A 22585-nucleotide genomic window follows, 5' to 3' on the forward strand; every position below is an offset into this window, starting at 1 on the left:
TTTTTCGTTTGAAATGCGCCATCTACTTGAAAATCGCAAGGCATTATGGGAGTTTACATTTTGTTTGAAATTCGTCTGCTTAGGTTGTCAATTCTAACCGTCTGTTCCATAGTCTACAGTAAAGGCTTATAATTTATTTGTTTGTATCAGATTGTAAGATTTCCAAGGAATCAGGGATACGTTTATCTATTTATTACATGGAGAGAAGTAAAATGTAATTAATAATAAATATAGTTAAAATTTTCATTATACTATCGAAAGTGTAGTTTTTTAAGCAAGTATATTTTCAGGTGTTTAGAAAACCCCGAAAGGGGAGGAACGAGGTGCTGTATTATAGGCTGTGGAAATAACAGTTACAAAAGAAAAGCAAGCTTTCACTTATTTCCAAGAGACAAAACATTATAAGCGGAATGGCTGAGTAGAGTCCAGTTGGCTCCTTTAGATTTCAAAACTTTGCATCAATACAAAGGAAAATTTTCAAACTGGATGCCTTCACCAACCACCAAAATCTGTGGATTTGTACCTCAAATAAAATTGTTCTTAAATATATGCCAAAATCATTTGAAGAATATCCAACTACTAGAATTCTTTTGGATGCGACGGAATATTTCATTGAGACTCCATCCGAATTCCGTGTACAGTGCGATACATATTCAACATATAAATCACACAACACTGCCAAGGGGCTCATTGGTATCACGCCTAATGGATATATTAGTTTTGTGTCAGACCTTGCACCTGGTCGTATAAAGAAATTACTTTTCATTCTGAGCTCCTTCAAAAACTTGAAATGGGGGACTCTGTGATGGCAGATCGTGGGTTTGTTATTAAGGAGATTTTGGAAGAGCTAAGAGTATCGCTAAACAAACCACCATTTTTAGACGGTGCACCACTTTTAAGTTTGGAAAAAATAAAATGCTACCAGAAACATTGCTAGTTTAAGAATTCATGTAGAAAGAGTTATAAGGAAGGTTAATTCATTTCGGCTTTTGAAATTTGTGTTCCCAAACAATATGCATGATAAGTTAAATAAAATTTGGAAATTAGTTGTTATTTGGTCAATTTTATAGGAGATCCCTTGCTCGATATAACGCATTTTTAAAATGTACTTTTTACCTCTCTAGGAGGGGTTATACAACCATCGTGTCTGTCTGTGGGTCTGTGGGTCTGTCAGGCCTGCGAACGCGTTCGCATTTTCGGTGCAAAGTGTAATCACTGCGTTTGCAGTTTCTCAAAGGGTTGGCAAAACCACCGTGTGACGGTGAGCATTAACGGATGCATTTGCGGTTTGGTTTGGATGGTGTTTTTTCGCTCACCGTCGTGACGGCTTGGTGTATTACGTTTTTGTAATGTTTATGCGTAGGTTGTGAGTGTTGAATTTGTTGTGTTTGTGTTCTGATGGTTGTGCATGTTGAGTCTGTTGTGTTTATATGGGCGTTTTCTCTCCAACGTTTCCTTAATGACTTTGGGACGGACCGAGTGCTGAGTGTAATGCTACCTCTCAACGTCCAATGTCAGGGTTTCCACCAGTTGTACACGATATTCGTCTTAGTATCAATTTGCGATCGCATCGGGCGGGATTTGAACCCGAGACCTCCTGCTTGACAGGCGGACGTTCTACCACAGAACCACCGACACTTGTTACGCCTTATTGAAAATTAGACCTTCAGCTTTATCGGAAGCGTATTTAATAGAGTACGAAATTTTGGTTTAATTGAAATAGAATTGAAATTGAAATTATTGCATCGAAGAAATTCTAATTTAGCGTTTCTCTATTGATTAAAAACAAATGCGCCACCCAGGTTTCGAACCCAGTCCATTCGGCTTGGCAGTCGAGCGCTCTACCACAGAACCACCGATAGCTGCTTAGATTCACTGAAATTAAGACAGGCATCGTAAGCATAATATGTAATAAAGTATTTTTTTATTAATGAATTTATGAAGGCCTAATCTGGTTTTTTTTAAAGGTTAAATCTTGTTTTAGCGCAGTCAGCCGAGATTAGAGGGTTAAAGGGTAGACCCTGTGGGTGGTCCACTTTGTTAGTTTTTGTTGTTATTTATTTACGGGTATTCTTAACGACCTATATATGGCGGTTAGTCAAGTGGCTCTCTGTGCTTTGTTGATGGTAAGGTTTTTGCTTCTTGTAAATATATTTGGTGTGGATATTTGGATATCTACGATTTCTAACGCAGTCAATGATTTCTTGGGTGTGCGAGTCATTATATGATATTGGAAATTGGACGGCATTGGTCTTTTTCATGCGGTATGTGTCACAACGTCAACTGGAAGTTGAAATAAAATGAGCGTTAAAGATGCGGCAAGTATTTCGTAAGCGAGAAAAATACAAATACCATCTGTAGATGTTTCTTTCATTAAAATTTGCTTAGTATTATATTCAACTGATAAACATGTACTGTAAAAAGGGTTAAATTCAATTGTGCATTGTTTCTGTGAATCTCACTCGCTGCTGTAACTACTTAATTTATAATATTCTGATTAAATTAAACTCGATTGTTTCGTCTCAATTATTTAAATTAAAATTAAAATTTTATACCGGGCAAGGTTTGAACCGAGAATACGTTTTTCGTAAATAACTCTTACTTGCGGAGATATCTTTGGGGAGCGTTTCGAGAAATTAATACCACTAGGGACCATACTTCCGAGGAGAGGTATATTTTGGCTTGCCAACTTGTTATTATCACAAACTCATTTCTTTTTTAAAAAAACATCTTGACATTGTTAGCATTAAGCATTTATAAAAAATTTAGATAAAATATTTTAGGACTATTTACTTTATAAAAATGATATTCGTAACACCATAAAAACCTTTTTTTAGGAACTCATTATTCGTAACATTTTTAGGAACTCATTCATAACATTTTTAGTATTTGTTGGAACATTATTTTAATTTGATCAATTTGATTTGTTATTTTTTGCCAGGTTTTTTTGTAATCATATTATAATTTAAATATATTATTGAATTATTCGACCCAAAAAAGATAACTTTTGGATGGGTCGTTTTGTTAGAAACGTTTAAACTTTATCTCTATAACAAAACAAGTATACAAGTGGAAAATAACGCTTATTTTATTTCAACACTCGCCCTTGAAGAAGATACCGTAGAATAGCTATATTTGACATCTGGTAGTGGACGACTCGTAGACTTCCTGTTGACGTTGTGGCACATACCGCATGAAAAAGACCAATGCCATCCAATTTCCAATATCATGACCCAGGAAATCAATAACTGCATTAGGAATCGTAGATATCCAAATATCCACACCAAAAGGAAATGTATTAACAAGAAGCGAAAACCCTACCATTCACAGAAAGCCACTTGACTAAACGATAGCTCGTATATCAATAAATGACCGTAGACGGAATAGTTAGAACTCTTTATAAATAAAAACAGACGAACCCAATTGATGAACTGCATTAAACATCTTAATCAGTCGAGAAAACGTTTAAAATAAATTACGAAGTAATGACGACCCAGTTAAAAACCAGACCAACATAAATGTAAGAGCACGATGTATACAACTCGATATTTTCTTCATAAATGAACTATTACGCTAAACACACAATATATAAAAATATACGACTGAAAAAACGAAATAAATTACAAAAAATATAACGCAATCAAGCAACAAATTCCTTCAAAAATTTAGAAACCAAACAATAGAAAATGTAATTATAGCAAGAAGTGCGACACCTTACCATTAACAAACAGGAATTTTGGACGTTATTATAATGAAACTGGATAAGATAAAGAACACGACGTACACACTTTAAAGTTTCCTCCAAAACTGGACTTTTCCGTGGAATAAAAATAAGATAAAAAAACAAAAGATAACAAGTTAGCGTTATAACTTCGTAAAGGACATTCGCCAAAGCTGTTTTATAGAAAAACACCGTAACTTAATAAGCGTCGGTGGCTCAGTGGTTAGAGTAAGTATCTTGCACGCAGCAAACTCAGGTTCGATTCCCGGCCGGCGCCAAAAAATCGCAATATTGACGATAAGACGAATACCGTGAGCAATTGGTGGAGACACTGCCATTGAACGATGAGAGGTTGCCATAACACTCAGCACTCGGTCCGTCCCAAAAGTCAATAAGAAGAAGTTGAAGAGAAAACGCCCGTACAAACACGACAAACACAAACACAAACACAACGGACTCAAAACCCACGAAATCAACATCTACACCCTACACATAAACATTACAATAACGAAATATCCAATCAAACTGAGTTAAAACTGCCGCGACGGTGAGCGTAAACGAAAAAACCACTTCCAAATCAACCGCAAATTAAACCGTTAACGCTCATCGTCACACCGTGGTTTTGCCAACCCTTCGAACAACTGCGTACGCAATGATTAAGCTTTGCACGGAAAATCCGAACTTTGTCCCCTCGGAGAAGTAAAAAGTTCATTTTTAGAGTTCTATCGTCATAATTCAGTAGAGAGTGAAAGAGATAAACGCCCTGACAATTTGAGACATCCTCCAAAAAAACTCAGGAAAAGAGAATATGTTTTATTACTTTCAAGTAAAAAGATGTGTGGTCAATCGTCCGCCAAGGTGCTTTATCAGGACGTGGTGAGAGGCTATTTCTTATAACCTCGGTTAGGTTCTTTTTTATTTTATTTTTTTTAAAGCCACCGTTTAAAGTTCTCCCCCGCACAAAAAAATAGTTCGAGATAAAAAGAGGTGGATAATCTGGCGTTGATGATACGATGGTAGAATGAAGGTTCAGGAGATACGCACGCCGATGCCAAAAGGTGGGGGAGGTTTTTAACAGGTCTTGAGACTTGAGTGTCGATATTATGACTGGGATTAGAAGTTAACGTAGACTTTTAAACCAGGCAGGGTGTGATTACTGGCCTTGATTTGACCATTTGGATCAGTCCTTGGATTAACAATAGTAGTGCCTATTTGGATATATCAATTTAAAAAAACCTGACCAGCACATGACTTTTGCGACAGCAGCGCCACTTCGGCGAAGTTAACGGAGAATTTCCGAAACTCCCGTAACACGTAGCCTTCTGTGAGGCAGAGCCCGTAACAAACACTTAGCAAATGCACGCTAAACGCTAAAGTGATATAACCAGGTAGGCACTACTATTGTTAATCCAAGATCAGCCAGTCAAGGAATTCAGAGAGATTGATAAGGCCGCGGAGGTCTGCAAGTAAAAACATATAAGATCGATTGTCCGTCAAGGTGCTCTAACTTATTATATTCGGAATATTTGTGTAAGACATCTGGTTTTTTTTTAATCGTGTTATCTAGAAATAAAGAATATTACGCCACGCAGATAAAAAAGTCAATCCAAATGAAAACCGTCCAGAGTGGGAAAGATAACGATTTACGAGAATCAGTTTTAGCCAAAATGGTCAAAATCAGACGAATTTGAAACCCAGAATGGTTGAAACCCAGAATGGTTGAAACCCAGAATGGTTGAAACCCAGAATGGTTGAAACCCAGAATGGTTGAAACCCAGAATGGTTGAAACCCAGAATGGTTGAAACCCAGAATGGTTGAAACCCAGAATGGTTGAAACCCAGAATGGTTGAAACCCAGAATGGTTGAAACCCAGAATGATTAAAACCCAGAGTGGTTGAAACACATAGCAGCTTGGTTCTAATTGTAAACAATTAAGGTTTTCAATAGAAGAACATACGGGTCTTACACGAAACCGATAAAATAGTTGTTTTCTATCAATCTGTGTAAGTGCATACTTATCTAAATTGTTATAACCCCTCGGTTTAAGTCAGTATACTGTTGATAGTTCAGAAAATATAATTTGGAAATGGTGTATTTTTAACGATACAAGGCAATAAATCCACAAACGCAAAGGCTTGTTTTATCAACTTCCAAATCTGAAAGTTTCTAGAATAAAATACCGTTAAAACATCTTTCTAATGAAGGTTATTTAAAGCGACCATTAATAAAAATTGACAAATTAATACATTTTAAAGAAATTAAAATTCCCATTTCCAAAATTATGGTCCAAGTGGGGTGGTGGAGTGGTTAGCACTTTCGCCTCGCAGCAAGAGGAGCCGGGTTCGATCCCAGCTAATGGCACTGGGTGAAAATACGGAACCACTCCTTCTGCGTAGAGTTTGTAAGTTATCTCCCCACTGGTTAAAGGGGTTTTCCCCCGAGATCTTCGGTTTCCCCTTCCCATAAAAACTTGCTAAGGTTAACGGTAATAGTTAGTGTAGGGAGCTGTTGGCTCGCGTGGCATAAAGGGCTTGCCACCACCCTCCTACGCATTGTAACCCGGCCACCTGTTACTTGATCACGCACAAGCAATAATGCTTATGTGGTCGAAGGTGGTGCCTTGGGTATTAGCTCTATTTTTAAAAAAAGTGTTGTCTTTTTTGTAGAACAACGAATCTGCGCTCTTTGCAATGAAAGAAATGGCGATTCCCTTCAAGCCTTTTGTATTTCCCCAATTCAGAACTGCGCCTTCGATTTCTTTTCGCCATTGTTTTTTTTCTAGAAAGACATCAAATTTCAAAAACAAATTGTGAAAGATATCCATCTCCATATGCGCTTGAATTCTAAAGAATGGGTAAAGATTCATATAAATATCGGCATTTCGGTTCTTTTTGAGTTTCAGCTGCTCCAAATCCAATGTCAATAAATAAATTATTTGATTGAAAGCTACATTGATATTAAATTTTATAATTAGGAATTATCTAAAACTGAGTCAAACTATTCAAAATGAGGTTCTTTATTCGAAATAGAACAAGTGGGAGATCTGACTTAACACCATTCCACTCTACGGCTCTACATGTATATCGAATTGTGATTGCACACTCAATTTATAGAAACATTACACTTACACAGAGTTCAGTCTATCGATTTTATTTCGAGAGCAGTTTCTCGAGATGTGCACAATGGCGTAGTCGGCGTGCAAGGGCTTTGAAACGTAAAGAAGGCCAGCTTTCGCGGACATCTCTTCAGACGATTCAACAGAAGCAACAAGCAGTTCAAAACTAGAAATGGGTAAAAGCAATTTTCCTTCGAAGATATCTTCGAAAATATCTCCAGACAAGAAATCTTCAACAGTAATATAAAAGCCTCCTTTGGAATCAGATATTCGTTTTTCATTTTAATTAGTTGACAAACGTCTTTCCAACAATTTTCAAAACGAATGCAAAGCCAGACTTTTGTAAAATTTTAAAAACGGGCTCAAAATTAAGTACAGTCAAAGTTTCATTTAAGAGGGGGGCAATTTTTCGGAAAATTATACTAATGAAATTTAGGTACAATTTTTGTTTTGCAGAAGACAAAAATATTTTTTGATATTTAATACTTTAAAACTATATATTAATAATTCTAATGACGACCCAGAAACTTTAAAGGGTCCCATAGATACCCATGATATACGAACTATTCCTAAATCGCCAGAAAAACTAATCAATAACTATATATTTATTGCCCAAATGTCCTCATTTTAGACATCCGTGTAATATCCATGGGAAGTAGATTTCGGATATCACACGGACATGTCATTTACATGATATTGGTAAGGTCCTTAGTTGCTCTTTCTCGTGTTTATGGACATCATAGAGTGGTTTTATAGATTATCCCAGCAAGCACAATTATGTCAAATGTATTAATAAAGATATCCAGGGCTACGACTTTCATTGGGTATTACAAAGTTAGTAAATAATGAAGAGCATCTTTTTGCTGTTGGGTGGCTTCTATCATTCACAGCGAATGCTTCTATTTTGATCACGGAGTTCTACAACATTTCAAACTTAGTCCATTGAAAAAACAACGCTTTAAAAATGTATAATCTAGTAGACCATCCATAGGGATTCGTGAATATATAAAAATAGGGACAGTTTAATTCTAGCAGAATTTATGACCATATTTTAATATTTATTCAACAAAATGAACTAATTCCGAAATTTTTATTTTAAACCAGTCTCCAACAAAGTAGCCGTAAAATTTACAGTTTGCGTTTTACGGTATTTTACCCGTTTTGCGATTTTAAATAACGTTAATCCAAAATTGGTTTTCTGAATCCTATAGTACTTATTGTTGCTCCTGTTAAGGCAATCAAAACAGTTGATATTTTATTGAACTACAAATTATCAAAAAACGCCATTTTACTTGAGTATAATTCTTTTAGAAAAACTCATTATTTGGATGTTGTATGGCTAACTCTGAGATCGTGTTAATAGGACCATGCGGATATATATAGCAAATTATTAGCATGTACATCATGGATATTATCAGGAAATGATTTTTGGACGACTATTATTCGATACCCAAGGATAGACTACATCTTCAATATATCAAAAATATCTAGCATTTAATTTAAGACCAAAAATGGGTAATCCAGGGATCACTTTTAAATGCAACGACATTATTCCAATGACATAATAAAATTTTACTTTAAAGTTGTACTTTTTATGTTCAAACATGCTTAGTCACTATTTCTGGGACCTTTATCTAAGTTTATTGGAAATAGAAATATTTTTGAATTCTGTAGAGTTAACATTTTAAAAATTTAAATAAAACATAATCCCTTATTGGTACAACTAAAAACATTGGCCACGTAAATATTTCATACGTTTAAGACCTGTTATAAAATTTAAGCTTTTAAGATTTACCTAAAAATGAATTGAATTAAATAAAATACGTATGAATATCTAATGTAATATGTATTCATATTTGCCAAAAATTATTGATGTGTAGGCTGTAGGGGTGTGCAAAATATTTGGTTAGATCAAATAATTCGATCGAAAACTAAATCGAATATTCGATTCGTCGAATCGAATAGCACTTGAGAAAGTTCGCGAATGTTCGTTTTTCTTGATCAAATAGTCGAATATTTGAAAAGTATTTAGTATTTTCTAATAGTTTGCAAACTGGTCGAATAACAACTGGTCTGTTTCTAATTTGTTGAGTTTCAAGGCCATTTGAGGAGAACACTGAAATTTCCGAACTAGTGCGTATTTCTGGCAACTCTCTTTAAGCCACAGCGACAAGGACCATATAAAGAGTAACTTGTACGTCCATTACTCATACCGTGTGTAGTAAAACTTCTTAGCGAAAGGCAGAAGCTGTTTATTCTTAGCGCCTATTGGCTAGATTATTGGCGTGTTCTTTGTTATGGATTTTTCTTGAAAAGCAAAGTAAAACAAAATCTAAAATATTTGACCGAATTATTCGACGCTATAAATATTCGATTTGGTATTTGACGTGCCTTGAAAAAAGTATTTGATATTCGATCCCCAAAAAAGGTATTTGCACACCTCTACTAGGCTGATATGGCCCTTTCTTTCGCCTCGATATTATGCGTACATTAAAATACAGGGTGTTTTGAATTGCTCTAACTGGGCATATTTTTCAGACGCTGCAAGAGGAATTTTCAGGGTATTATTTCTAGTGTGGGATCGCTTCCCAGGTAGCAAAGATACGTTTAGCACACGTTTTTCTGTGAAGTTATGCAAACGTGACCAAAAACGTGTGGGAACATTTTCGGATGTCCGCCTAAATGTCGTGATTGGACACGTGTGAAAACACGTACCGAACACGCGGGCTTGCACTTTGCATACACTTAGGATCACACGCTCACAACACGTTGCAGCCATGTAGTTTTAGGCGTTCCAACCACGTTGGAGCAGCCTAGACTAACACGTTCCCACCACGCAAGGTTGGTCGACACGTGGCAACTATATTGACCGAAACGTGGCACCAACGTTGACCGACACGTGGCGTCAAGGTTGGTCGACACGTGGCACCAACGTTGGCCGACACGTGGCACCAACGTTGACCGGCACGTGGCGTCAAGGTTGGCCGACACGTGGCGTAAATGTTGACTAACACGTTGCGTTAAGGTTGGCCGACACGTGGCACCAACGTTGACCGGCACGTGGCGTAAATGTTGAGTAACACGTTGCGTTAAGGTTGGCCGACACGTGGCACCAACGTTGACCGGCACGTGGCGTCAAGGTTGGCCGACACGTGGCGTAAATGTTGACTAACACGTTGCGTTAAGGTTGGCCGACACGTTGTAACAACGTGGATGTAAAACACACCACATTAATTGAAATAACTAAAAATAACTTTTGATTGGTTTCTATTTCAAATAATTTTATCAAATATTGAGCACAAAAGTTCCATTTTAATTTAAAATTTGAAAAATGTTTAATGATCAGGATTGTGATTGTCGTCACTATCTTGATTGGCGCTTAAGCCATCTGAGGAATTAGATTTTGACTGATTTTTTCCTGATATCTTTTTATTTTTTTGGATGAATCTCGTTTGCAAATACGGCTGAAGGCTTGTTTCAACCATTCTTTTATGATAGTTTCTATCTCCGTTTTGGAAACTTTCTTAAAGGCACTGTTTGCCCTTACGGCACCTTCAACATAAATCATTGGTGAAAAATAGTGTAAAAAGTAAATTACTTATAACTACATCCTTTTCCTTTAAATCTTCAAAGGCGCTTTTACCGTGACCTTTCCAATTGTAAGTCTGTGCCAGCTTGTCGCTCATCAAAGTTGTCAAGATTCTTCTTGTAGCGTCGCCCAAGCTTTTCCCTCCCAAACCTCCTAGGAATGAAATCTGTAAATATTTAGAGAAAGGTTATTATAATTAACAAATAGTTTCACTTAAATGAAATTACCAAAGAAATCTGATTAGTTTGGTCATCTAAATAAGTTTCTAAACTTTCAAGGGGCGAGTGCGAATCTACTGGTATATTAAGATGATCAACATAAAATTTGGAATTCTTAGGGTCGTTTTCAATAAGAATTTTGTTTAACATTCTTCCATTCGATTGAACTTGGGTTTCGATTAGTTCCAGTTTGCGCAAAAGTAATTCAGTTACATGATCAGGAACTGATATTTTTTACACTATTATTAGCCTTTGAAATCCAATTGTACAAAAATGATGAAACTTACATTTTGAATAATTTTTATTTTGGTTTCTAGAGATCAGACTTTGGGAGGAAGTTACATTAGTTGGCGCTGTGGGTGTTCTTCCAAAGCCTAATTCTTCGTGAGAAAAGCTTTCACCCAAATAACTTCTCCCAGGCACTTTGTTTTTGTGTGAGATTTTTAACCGCTAAAAATTAGTCTTTATAATTAAATAATTTTAATTCAGAAAAAGACAGACATATTTATACTTACATTGGCATCTGCTTGTGTCATACTCAATCTCTGAGACTGAATTCCTTGGAGGAGTAGAAACAGGGGTATATGTGTGTATTTGATCTTCCAAAGATTGATTGATTTTCCGGCTATAAAGTTTGTAAAAACGTTTTACTATTTTGTTGAGTATGGAATTTCTGAAAACCTAAACTCACTAGAACAAGGAAATTTTAGGGCTGCTGGCAAAGTGATATTCTTCAATTTGGCAAGGTTCTTGAAAAAGGTGTAAAAATAAATAATTAGAGATTTGGTGGCGACGCATTTATTAAACTTTCGGAAATTTATACCTTCATCACTGCTCTCTGGATCTATATTTTGGTTTTCTTTCTCAACTCGACCACCTCTTCCTCTTTTCCTTCTATTTAGAGCCTCTCCTTTTTCATTTTCAGCTTCTGTGATATCAGTACATCTATCAGATTTCCATTCAATTTCACATGACTTTTTTTCGACATTTTTATAGTTATCTGAAATATGGTAATATTTATTTTAAAAAAGGTTAGCTTACACCATACATTATACATTTGTCATTAGTATCTTCGGCATTCAGGATAGCCTGAACAATTCTCTCATTTGAGCGATAAGGTAGCCAATAACATTTTTTTCCACTTTAATCAAGCCAACGCTTATTAATCACACCACATTCAATGTCACCCGTACTAGTTTTTTCAACGCATTCCACAACCAGAAACATGGCCTTATGTGGTTAGAGATCCTATAAATCAATCAATTAATTAAGTAACGAGTTATGCTAGTATATATTTAAATAAAAAGCTTAAGCTTTGCTAAAAAATTAAATTTTAAATTAGACTAAATAGGTTTATTTAAATTATGTTGCTTAATTTAGAGATTGTTCAGACAGTACCGGCGCCAGCAGGTAGACCAGGTCTACCTGACATTTTGACACGGGCCTCCACCTTGTAACCTCGGGGCCTCCTATGTTTTGGTAATTCGTTTAAAAATTTCCAATTAATTATTTAAAATTTATTAGGTTTATTTAAACGAAAACAATTAAAAGGGGCCTTCACGTTCAGTGCCTAAGGTGGCCTCCACGTTCAGTGCCTAAGGTGGCCTCCAAGCTCGGTGCCTACTCGTAAAAAAATCCTGGAGCCGCTACTGTGCTCAGATTGATATTTTCACCGACAGTAGTAGCACATACTTCTATGATTAACCCTTTTCAAGTTCTGGTCGGTGCACCAAAAGCAATATGCAAATAAAACTTTAAAGTATTTCGTTGACCTCCATAATTAATAATTATGCAGTAGTGGTACTGAAATGCCTGAGACGTTTGTTTTTCTTAAGAAGTAGCATTTTTTTCTAATTAATTAGACTGGCCACGCTTCGTGTGACGATAAATTAGACACTGCTTGAATTCCAAGGTTTGAAGAGTTGCAGGGGTAAGTGTAAGCATCATTCACATTTTTAAAATACTTTCCAATTAAATACAGATTTGAGTGATATTTCACAAAGTTATGTATCTCTACCACTTTTCCATCTTCTAATTTGCAGCAATTGTCACCATCTTTGAGTGTAAAAGTAAACCCATTTACACAGAGTTTCTTATATTGTGCACTATCAATATATTGCAGTGTCGGGCCGTTACAATGCTCACATTTAGGTTCGAAACGCCCCGGGTTAAATTCTAGCTCCGGGCACTGTTGACTTTGCTTTAATTCAAAGAGTCTATTTACAATCTGTTGTAGAGGTTTGTTAGGGGTGTGAACTAGATTCTTAAATTGGCCGAGATACGTTTCAAAAGGGAAAGCGGAAAACTTGTCTAGCCCACCATATATACGGGCATGCCCAGAAATATGCAGGAGGTTATATATGTGTTTGAGCTACTAATAAATAAACGCAAAATTGACTCTGCATAGTTTATTTGTTCTGCTGAAGGGTCCTTATGACATAAAAGGTACATTGCGCAATGCAGTAACTGAAAGTGATCAACTATAGAATCTGGTAACAACCCCCAGAAAAAATAAAACCCTGTGTATAAGACAAACTGCCTAAATTCAGTTGCTTTCCACCTATCAATTTCATTTAAGCTCCCAGGCTTACGGGAAAATTCTATGGGAGTTTGGCTAGAGGTTCTTAACATCTTAACTGACAGTTAATCTATTACATTTGCTTTTTGCTTAACAGCCGACTTTGGTTTCATAAGTGCTAGTATTATACGCCATGTAACACCCAAACAAACTAAATGCATATTATCTAATGGAAAACTGTTAATCATAGCAATTGGTAATTTCAGTAAAGGAGAGTTATGAACCTCTATATGATGTTCTTTTTTAGACATATTCCTAAAACTTTCATCGATTCTTAAAGAGGCGTTAAGCTCATAAAAAATTACTTTATCTTTATATAAACCTTTTTGTTCACAGTTGTCACACCCGAAATAGCCATTATGGTTTTTAATACATTTTAAAAATGACTTGGCAGGGGCTTCACATACAAAACATACTAGTTTAATTTGATATAAGGTATCTTTGAAAATTATTCCCTCTTCTAAGTGATTTAAGGTTTCCGTAACAAATTTTTCTAAATATATATTTAAGGGTTTGGGTTTCCCATTCCCGTAAAATCATCCAACAACGAATGGCTTAGTATTCAGTGTGTCTACGCAGCGGGCAAGTATTGGCCATAATTGACTATTTACGCTTTTAAATATTGGAACCCCATCTACGTTAACGGATATTTGTAGAGATTGGGTATCAGTTTTCAAGCCCAATTTCAGTATTTCAAGCAAACCATTTTTCAGTCCCATGTGGTAATATTTTCCATTTTCTAAGTTGTCAAGTTGAAGAGGTACTTGACTCTTCACTTGCAGAATGGTTCTTGAGTCCATTGGAATATTCGGGTGATAGGGGTGTAAAACTTTCAATAGTCCATTTAATGCTGTGTGGCTGATAGCAAAATTAGAAGCCCATTCTTTTAAGTCATCCCGTAAATTTGCATCTTTTTCATAATCTCCATTAGAGATAGAACTCGAGCTATCATTTTCAGACTCGTTATCAAAATATTCTTCACCAGAAATAGAACTAGTTTCAGAATGATTCCCCCATTTGTTTGAAGAGGTTACATTTTGAACTTTGATTTGCTCAACAAATATATTCTGCACAGTTGCCTCTTCATTATCTATTTCGTCTGAAGTATCACTATTTTTAAGTTCATTCAAATGTTTTTGTACAGCGGACGCTGTATTGTAAATTTTGTATTTGGCACCTCAGATAACTATGGAGTACAAATACATATACTATAATCCAGATTATTTTGAAACAGTTAAAATTACTGGAGCTTGACTAACTATTTTGGGATACTAATTAAATTTACTATTTAATCAACTACCAAAACCAATTCAAGGATATACCATTAAGGCTTTACAAATTTTGGGATTTTTCACTTAATTTTAAAATAAATTCACTAAAATTTCCTCAACTCTAGTAAAAATTTAACAAGGACATACTATTCTGGTAATAAAAATTGTGACAAGTAATTTAGTTTTTCCTCTTAATAGAGACTTGGCACTCCGTAGCTTTGGCCATGGCCGCCATTGTGGTACCATAAAACCTCAAATCAAACTGGTAATAGATTATATCTAACAACGTGGTGGTACAATTATTTTATTTTCCCCAATTATTGCAAACTTATTTCACTAAAATTACCTCAATATATTTTTCGAATGGCGCAAACCACAGTAGGGGCTCTGAGCCTACTGTCCCTTTAATTCAAATTTGTTTTTCTATCAGCTAGAGACCTTATCACGACCCTTTAACTTTCGGGAGTGAGCATCTTGTTATTTTCCTTTTTTTATCTTTGTTCCCTCAGTATAGCGATCTAGGGACCACTCATATATTGTTTTTGTTTCATTTCGTTTCTCTGGCCTATTCTGGCAGCCCCATACCTTTTTTAGTTATTTAAACACCCCGACAAGATAAGAGGTCATCTATTTATCCAGTATATAAAGCCAAGTCAGCTTTGGACAGGGATCAGTTTTTCTTTAATTTGTTTCAATCGTGTCTTCAAGGTTTTAATGATCAGGATGTGGTATACAGCATCCGGTGACGCGGTTCGACGTGAAGGTTAAAGTGCACGGTATTTGTGCGGGTATTTCGCGTCGGATTCGTGGTTGTTAGTGATCATTCTTGGTGAAGAGAATTATTTGCGGTTCGTTCCTTGGTTTAAGGACTGTTACTTGAAGAACGATAAGTACTTTTAAACTATATTGTTTCATTCTTTTGTTATTTATTTTGAAGTGTATTTTGTATAACTTTAACTTAAAAGATTCGGCCAACCATACCCAATCTATTTAATTACTTACCCAACCGAAGCTACCCCTGCTATAGTCATTGTACAACCCAAAGAGCCCACCATAGCCATTAAGCATTAATCATCTCCAAATAATTACCAACGTTTATATAATGACCATAATTGAATCTGTTGTTACCAAGTCCAATAATAAACGAAGACTTATATTTTTGCATAACTACCATTGATTTCATTTACCTACTCTGTGACAATACCGACTCTAAGGATCCCGAGCAAATAAATTCGATACATACCGCACGGGGAAATAAGTATTTAAATCTCCCTCGAGTTTAGTGCGTGGGTCAGATTCTCAAGGTTACAATTGGAACTTTTTGAATCTTCACTCCCTTCCAATCTCCACGACTCCCCTAAAACCCCCCTGAAAGATAGTGTCGTAATAACCTTCCTAGGGCCTAGGCCTAACAGAAAAAATTATTAATATTATGATATTGATTAAATATTTAAATTAGAAATTTGAAATATTTACCTTCCGTTGAACATGTCCTTATTTTATAATCAACACCAATGAAACTAAACTAATTATAGAAATATAACTGAATAGTTTTTAATTAAAAAGTGGATTATCACCGGACTCTTGAAATTTCACAAATAACAAATGGCTAACAATGGCGAGCGGTAACCGTACTGCAAAAAGTACTACAATGACCTCAGAAACGGTGTTGCCAATGTTTGAGGAGCGAAAATCGCACAGCCCAGTAAAGTCAAATTTTTCAGCCCCCCCCCCCCTCACCACAAAACGTTTTAGCCATGGTCCCTCCTCAATCTTAGCTCAAACCATTCCAAATATTTTCTAGTTTCGTAGGTTAGCGCGGAAAAAACATTTTAATTAAAAAAGTATTAGAATATCCAATAAACTGAAGTCCATGTAAAATAAACAAAAACATAATCTAGATATTTTATCGGAAAAAGTGGCTTTTCTCAAAAAAAGAGAACAAAATTGAAGGTAAAAATCCCACAAAATCAATGATTTTTACATAAACCCTTTTTATTCCACACAACCCAATAAATCGCCCAAAATCCCCCTTTTTGGGAATTATCCCACACATCCAAAATAATATAGCGGCTAACAAATAATATCAAATAAAAAAAATCATATAATAATTCACTGTTCGTTGCTGCTAGTGCCATCTAATTGACAACTTGCAACGAGACCGGTAGCACTGCCAAATGCGTGCAAGGCATTATTGGTATTCGCACGTGGTATTCGCTTTGGCAGATAGTCCTGTTTCAAGAATTTTGTCGTCCGCTACATAAATAGTAAAATAAAATTCTTTCAACAGTGCTACCAGCTATCGTATTTACCATATTTAGTATAAAGGGGAAAAGAAAACAATAATGCCTTGCGGGTATTTGGCAGTGCTACCGGTTTACGTTGCAAGTCGTCAATTGAATTTCAGTCAAAAACGTTCAGCTTGATTTTCATTGGGTCGATTAATACGTCATCTACTTAATTAATACATCTCGAAACTAAAGGTCAATCGCGCCACAAAAAAGGGGGACGTCGACTCCCGAATTAAAACAAAATGAAAAATAAAATAACCAACAGAGGGAACCAACCTTTTCGAGGTGTAGGGGAGTATGGCACGCCAAACCGGACAAAATTCATCCACTCACGCGCTATCAAATTTTTGGGGTCTATCAAATTTTTGACCCTCTCGCTATCAAATTATTATACCCTCTCGCTATCAAATTATTATACCCTCTCGCTATCAAATTATTATACCCTCTCGCTATCAAATTATTATACCCTCTCGCTATCAAATTATTATACCCTCTCGCTATCAAATTATTATACCCTCTCGCTATCAAATTATTATACCCTCTCGCTATCAAATTATTATACCCTCTCGCTATCAAATTATTATACCCTCGCGCTATCTAATTTTATACCCTCGCGCTATCTAATTTTATACCCTCGCGCTATCAAATTTTTATACCCTCGCGCTATCAAATTTTTATACCCTCGCGCTATCAAATTTTTATACCCTCGCGCTGTCAAATTTTTATACCCTCTCGCTGTCAAATTTTTATACCCTCTCGCTGTCAAATTTTTATACCCTCGCGCTATCAAATTTTAGACCCTCGCGCTATCAAACTTATCTCTACTTTTTTATATGACAGTTTCGTCTGATTTGAGAAGCGTACTTTACTTAGCCAAAATAAGTGAGAATTTGGTCAAGTTAAGTGAGAACAAGGCCAATTTAAGGAGAACTTCGCCACGACAAGTGAGAACGTGACCGCTTAAAAACGATCCTGTTTCCAGAGGTTGGCAAAAAATCATGTTTTGTGTGACAAATTAAAGTTTTTTCTTGAGCCATTATCCGAAGACATTTATCTAGCTAGCCCTTTTTCTTTGGTGACATCAGTCACTCACACCGCCACACGTAAAGGAAATACTAAAGACGATAAATAACGTTAAAAAAACCAGCTATGGACTGCAATGCAAAGGATGATAAAATTAGCGAATAAGTAGATTAGTTCATTATGAAAAGGGATAAAAAATCTAAACCCTAAACAAATTTGAAGAAATTTAAAAACTTACAAATAGCTTGTACCGATAGGTCTTCGAGTGAAAAACTAAATAACTTATTTAGTGGACAGAAGAAGACATCGATTGTATTTTAGTAGGTTTGAAATATAAGTTTTGTGGAGTTTTGAATACCGTAAAGTTAATGACAATTGTAGTAATGGTAATGTTTAATACAATTTCATTATTTGAACTTTTTCAAATCGTAAATGACAATTTACTATAAGTTGAAGGCACAAAACTTAAATGTTGAATGAAAACATTTATAAAGATTCTACCTTTAAAGATATGGTTGTTATGGACCCGTGTAAGTGTTCCTAATACATGTACTGCAGTCTCAGGACGACACGATAAAAAATTTGCAATATTGAAATCCATTCATTGTTTTACTACCGAAGCCTGGTAAGGCAGTCTTCTTAACCGGAATGTTGGAAACACTTCAATTCCGGACTGTTACATAAACAACGATACAGGGCCAATAACTCCAAATGACTTTTAGGTACAAATTTTAAATTTTCAGGACCCATTGAAAATTTTCATGACCTTGAACCATGTCATGAAGGTCATTAAACATTTAGCTCGAGAACCATTAGAGATACAAAGCTGATTTCAATTGCCAAAGTGTTCTCCGTCACATTATAGGTATACGTTACTTTGATCCTACCTATAATTTGACCAATAACAAGTTGCAGAATATTAGACAAATTCAAGAAGGTCGTGATACAAATAATGTACTAGAGAGCAGGTTGAAGGGCTATTCACTCAGAAAAGTATTCATGCTAGATTATCAAATTTTGCTAATCTGGAAGGGTGTCTTAAGCATTTGCAAACTCATTACATTCAACTCATGGTTCAAGCCTAGGTCATTCAAGGTTAATCTCGAGAACCAATGGATATAAAGGAATAGTTCCAATTTGTAAAGTGTGTGTGAATTGAAATTTGAAGTCGAAATGTCTCGGACCCGATGCAAAACACAATGATGAAAACGTTCCAAATTGGAACTATTTCTCTAAGCCCATTGGTTCTTGAGATAAACTTTGAAATAAAAATTTACGTTGCTGAAAATTTCAAATAATCAGCTAAAACACATTTTGAGTTATTGGCCCTGTATCTTTTTTTTAACTACACCCTGTATATATCGTCTAGTAAGTGTACTGTTGAATACACAAAATTGTTATTCCCCACCCCCCTTAGAATACTTAAAAAAGTTTTTTTCTCTCTCCAATTTTGCAAGTTATTGAAATATATGTATTTGATGAAGACTACAGAGTATAGTTGTTAACCTAGTAATGTATCTAAATACTAGTTTGAGATTTCCCGACTTCGCAAAACGCTCAATCACTTTTTCTAGTTTTTTCAAGTTCTAGAGATTTAAGCAAACGAAAATGAGAGCCCCTTGTTACATTTTCACATTCCATATATTGAATTTTACCGTTATTTTTCAATTATATATCGCTGAGCTCGCCCATTTTGCCCCACCAAAGAAGAAGATAGCATAACCGAAGCCCCAGCAAGACATAGTGGCTTAGCTGAGACCTCAGACCCCCCCCCCCCCTCCAAAAGTCTCTATGTATAATTTTTTTTATGGTGAGTGGGGCCCCCCGAAGCCTCGGTGGTCCTGCGGTCTATCAGCTACGCCACTGTCAGGACCGCGCAGTGGGGGTAGATCCCAGCGAAATGTATTCAGGGTCCGAGGGGGGGTGCAAATCGAAGGTTTTGGGACTGATTGCCAACCCCCCCCCCCCCCCCCCCGACAAATTGCTAGGTTTTTAATGATTTGTTTGCAATCTCTTAGGTATCGTACAGAAATCCATTCACTGCGTGACCGAACTAAAGCGCCTTCCAAGAGTTTTCGAAGTGACGCTTTTAAAAATGAATAATTTTAAAATAAAATATCTCGCGTTATTTATCAGTTTCATTATTTTCATAGCGCGCGCTATATTTTTGTCGTTTAACAGAAATAATTTATCCAGAAAAAACCCGAGATTTTTTCCCTATTTTAAACGCCGGCCGCTTCTAACGCACTAACGTGAGGGGAAAGGCTTCCTTTGATCTCCATTTCCCACACTCCGCTTTCAAAGCGGGATTCGTCATTTTCGGCGATTACGGTCGTAGATCAGGCCTACTACTTTAGGAGAGGGGGATATTGGTCGAAATCGCTTTCATAACGGGTGTTTCTATATGTTTCAAATAGTTTAGGTTTCGCGGCATCACGTGGTCTCTTTTTCAGAGAAACTATTATGCTTTGGCTGGGCAAGGGAGGGAAGGATTGTTGGGGGAGGGAAGCGCGTCTCTTTTGTGTCGTTTAAAAAAATAGGAGATACAAGTTTTAGTTTAGGCTCGCGGCAATCGCCGCTGTTTGTGCGTTACCGCTACAGATAGGCTGATAGGGAGAACAGTTACGTTTTAGTTTATCCTTATATTGGCCTTGTTGAGGCTTGTTCTCACTTATCTTGGCGAAGCTCTCCTTATATTGGCCTTGTTCTCACTTAACTTGACCAAATTCTCACTTAACTTGACCAAATTCTCACTTATTTTGGCTAAGTAAAGTACGCTTCTCAAATCAGACGAAACTGTCATATCAAAAAGTAGAGAGTATTTTGATAGCGAGAGGGTCAAAAAACAGATAGAGAGGGTATAAAAATTTGATAGCGAGAGGGTCAAAAATTTGATAGACCCCAAAAATTTGATAAGGCGTGAGTGTATGAATTTTGTCCGGTTTGGCGTGCCATAGGGGAGGGCATAAGTGTAAATGCGCAGTGGCGATTTAGGAGAAAATTTTTATCGGTCTTTTAACTGGCCAAAGTTTGGTATTGCATCAAATTTCTACCGCCAGAGGGTACTAAGTTCAACGGGGTCTCGATCGAGAAACGGTTTGAAAGAATTTCTAGATTGCCTCAAAATGTCGGCTGCTGCTGACGTCATCCAGTTGAGATCCCATTGATTATCAATTGAATCCCATCTCAGCTACGTCACGATTTTCCTTAGCAACGAAGTAGCCAACTACAGCACATAGCAACCACTCAATGGGAAAAAATCCGATGGTTTTTTTTTTTCCACCGATGAGCTTTTTCGTCATAATTACGTAGCAAAATGTTGAAAGCTATTATTTGAGTCACCGGTGTTTTTTAAAATGGCGTCAAAACCGGAAACGGGAAAAGGCGTACAAGAGAAAACCGATGTCAGCGATGGCTAACTGGTGTCATAGGTGAGAGTTGTTGAACGTAGCCCAACTAGCGTTCTCTCTGATTGTCACGAGTGAATAAGCAAACAAAATTTAAACTTGCAAGTTATCTTGACGTTTGTAAATAGGAATGAAGTAGATGTATATACTATAGAGTGGAAGAAACTATTTTGGGAATAATCTTTAAAATACTTAAAGTGAAAAGTAGTATACAAGAAAACCTTAGTGATATTTTCATTTGTATTAAAAATGCGACAAATACAGTTCTGTCAATTATTATACAATTTTGTTATTTTTAAATTTTATTGTATTATTTTTTATGATGGTGACCAAAATTGAAAAGGGTATATTAATAGTTCTTTCCATAAAAGGTTTGAGCCCGGGGCGGGGAAAGGAAAACTGATTTTGCAAGAATGATTTACATCAACCTTTGTATGAATGTATGTTTCGTCCGCTTAAACAATATAAGATAGTAATAACTATTTTACATTGCATATACTAAAAATAACGTCATAAAATCACTAAGCCTAATCATAACTTGGAAATATAAAAGTACCGGCAACTTCGTTATCTTTTTGTAAAATTGGCCGTGTGTGACGTCGAAAAAACAGTTGAAACACGTACGAACATTATATGGAAAGACCTATTTTAAAAAGGAATTAAGGGAGTCTTAAATTTAGGACTTTTTTTTGTAAATTTAAAATGGTAAAGCCTGCCTCCCAAAAAAAAAACATTTCGCCCCGCAAAAAATACACATTTCTATAGCGATATTAGCAAAAGGCAGAAGCGAAGTATTCACTAAGCTTGGTAAAACATGCTAAATCATACGCAACAGTAATACCATAAGTTTATAATATTTTACATAAGTGTGTCTCTTTGGAAAATATTTTAGTGAGAGCTTGTCACGTAGTCAGGGGCGTAGGAACGTTTTAGAAGTTGGAGGGGGCAAAGAGTAAGGAGAAGTAGTCTGGAGAATGGTTTTGAATTTTTAATGGGATGTAGCTTCTCCGAATGCATGTGTACTGTTTACTACTATGTAAATTGGCGGGAAAAGACTGAAATTTAAACACAGTTGAGGTTCTATAAACTGTATATGCTTTTAAAATGATAATTTGAGCCTTTTGAAGATTTCAACTGACCAAAATGTTAGAGGGGGCAATAACATTAGTTGCCCCTCCCAACAAAATTCTAGGGAGGGGCATTGCCCCCCCCTGCCCCTCCCGGTTCCTACGCCCCTGCACGTAGTGACGTCATCCCTGTAAGAAAACCGCCCCCTGGCTAGGCGCCGTTAAAGGCTACGTCGAACAAGAGAGCGAGCGGACGCGAAACTGCGCCCAAGTCCGTTGCATAGTCTCTCTTGTGACTAGCTCT

This window comes from Leiobunum rupestre, chromosome 8 (genome assembly GCF_980474605.1).
Source record: "Leiobunum rupestre chromosome 8, qqLeiRupe1.1.hap1, whole genome shotgun sequence".
Lineage (NCBI taxonomy): Eukaryota > Metazoa > Arthropoda > Arachnida > Opiliones > Sclerosomatidae > Leiobunum > Leiobunum rupestre.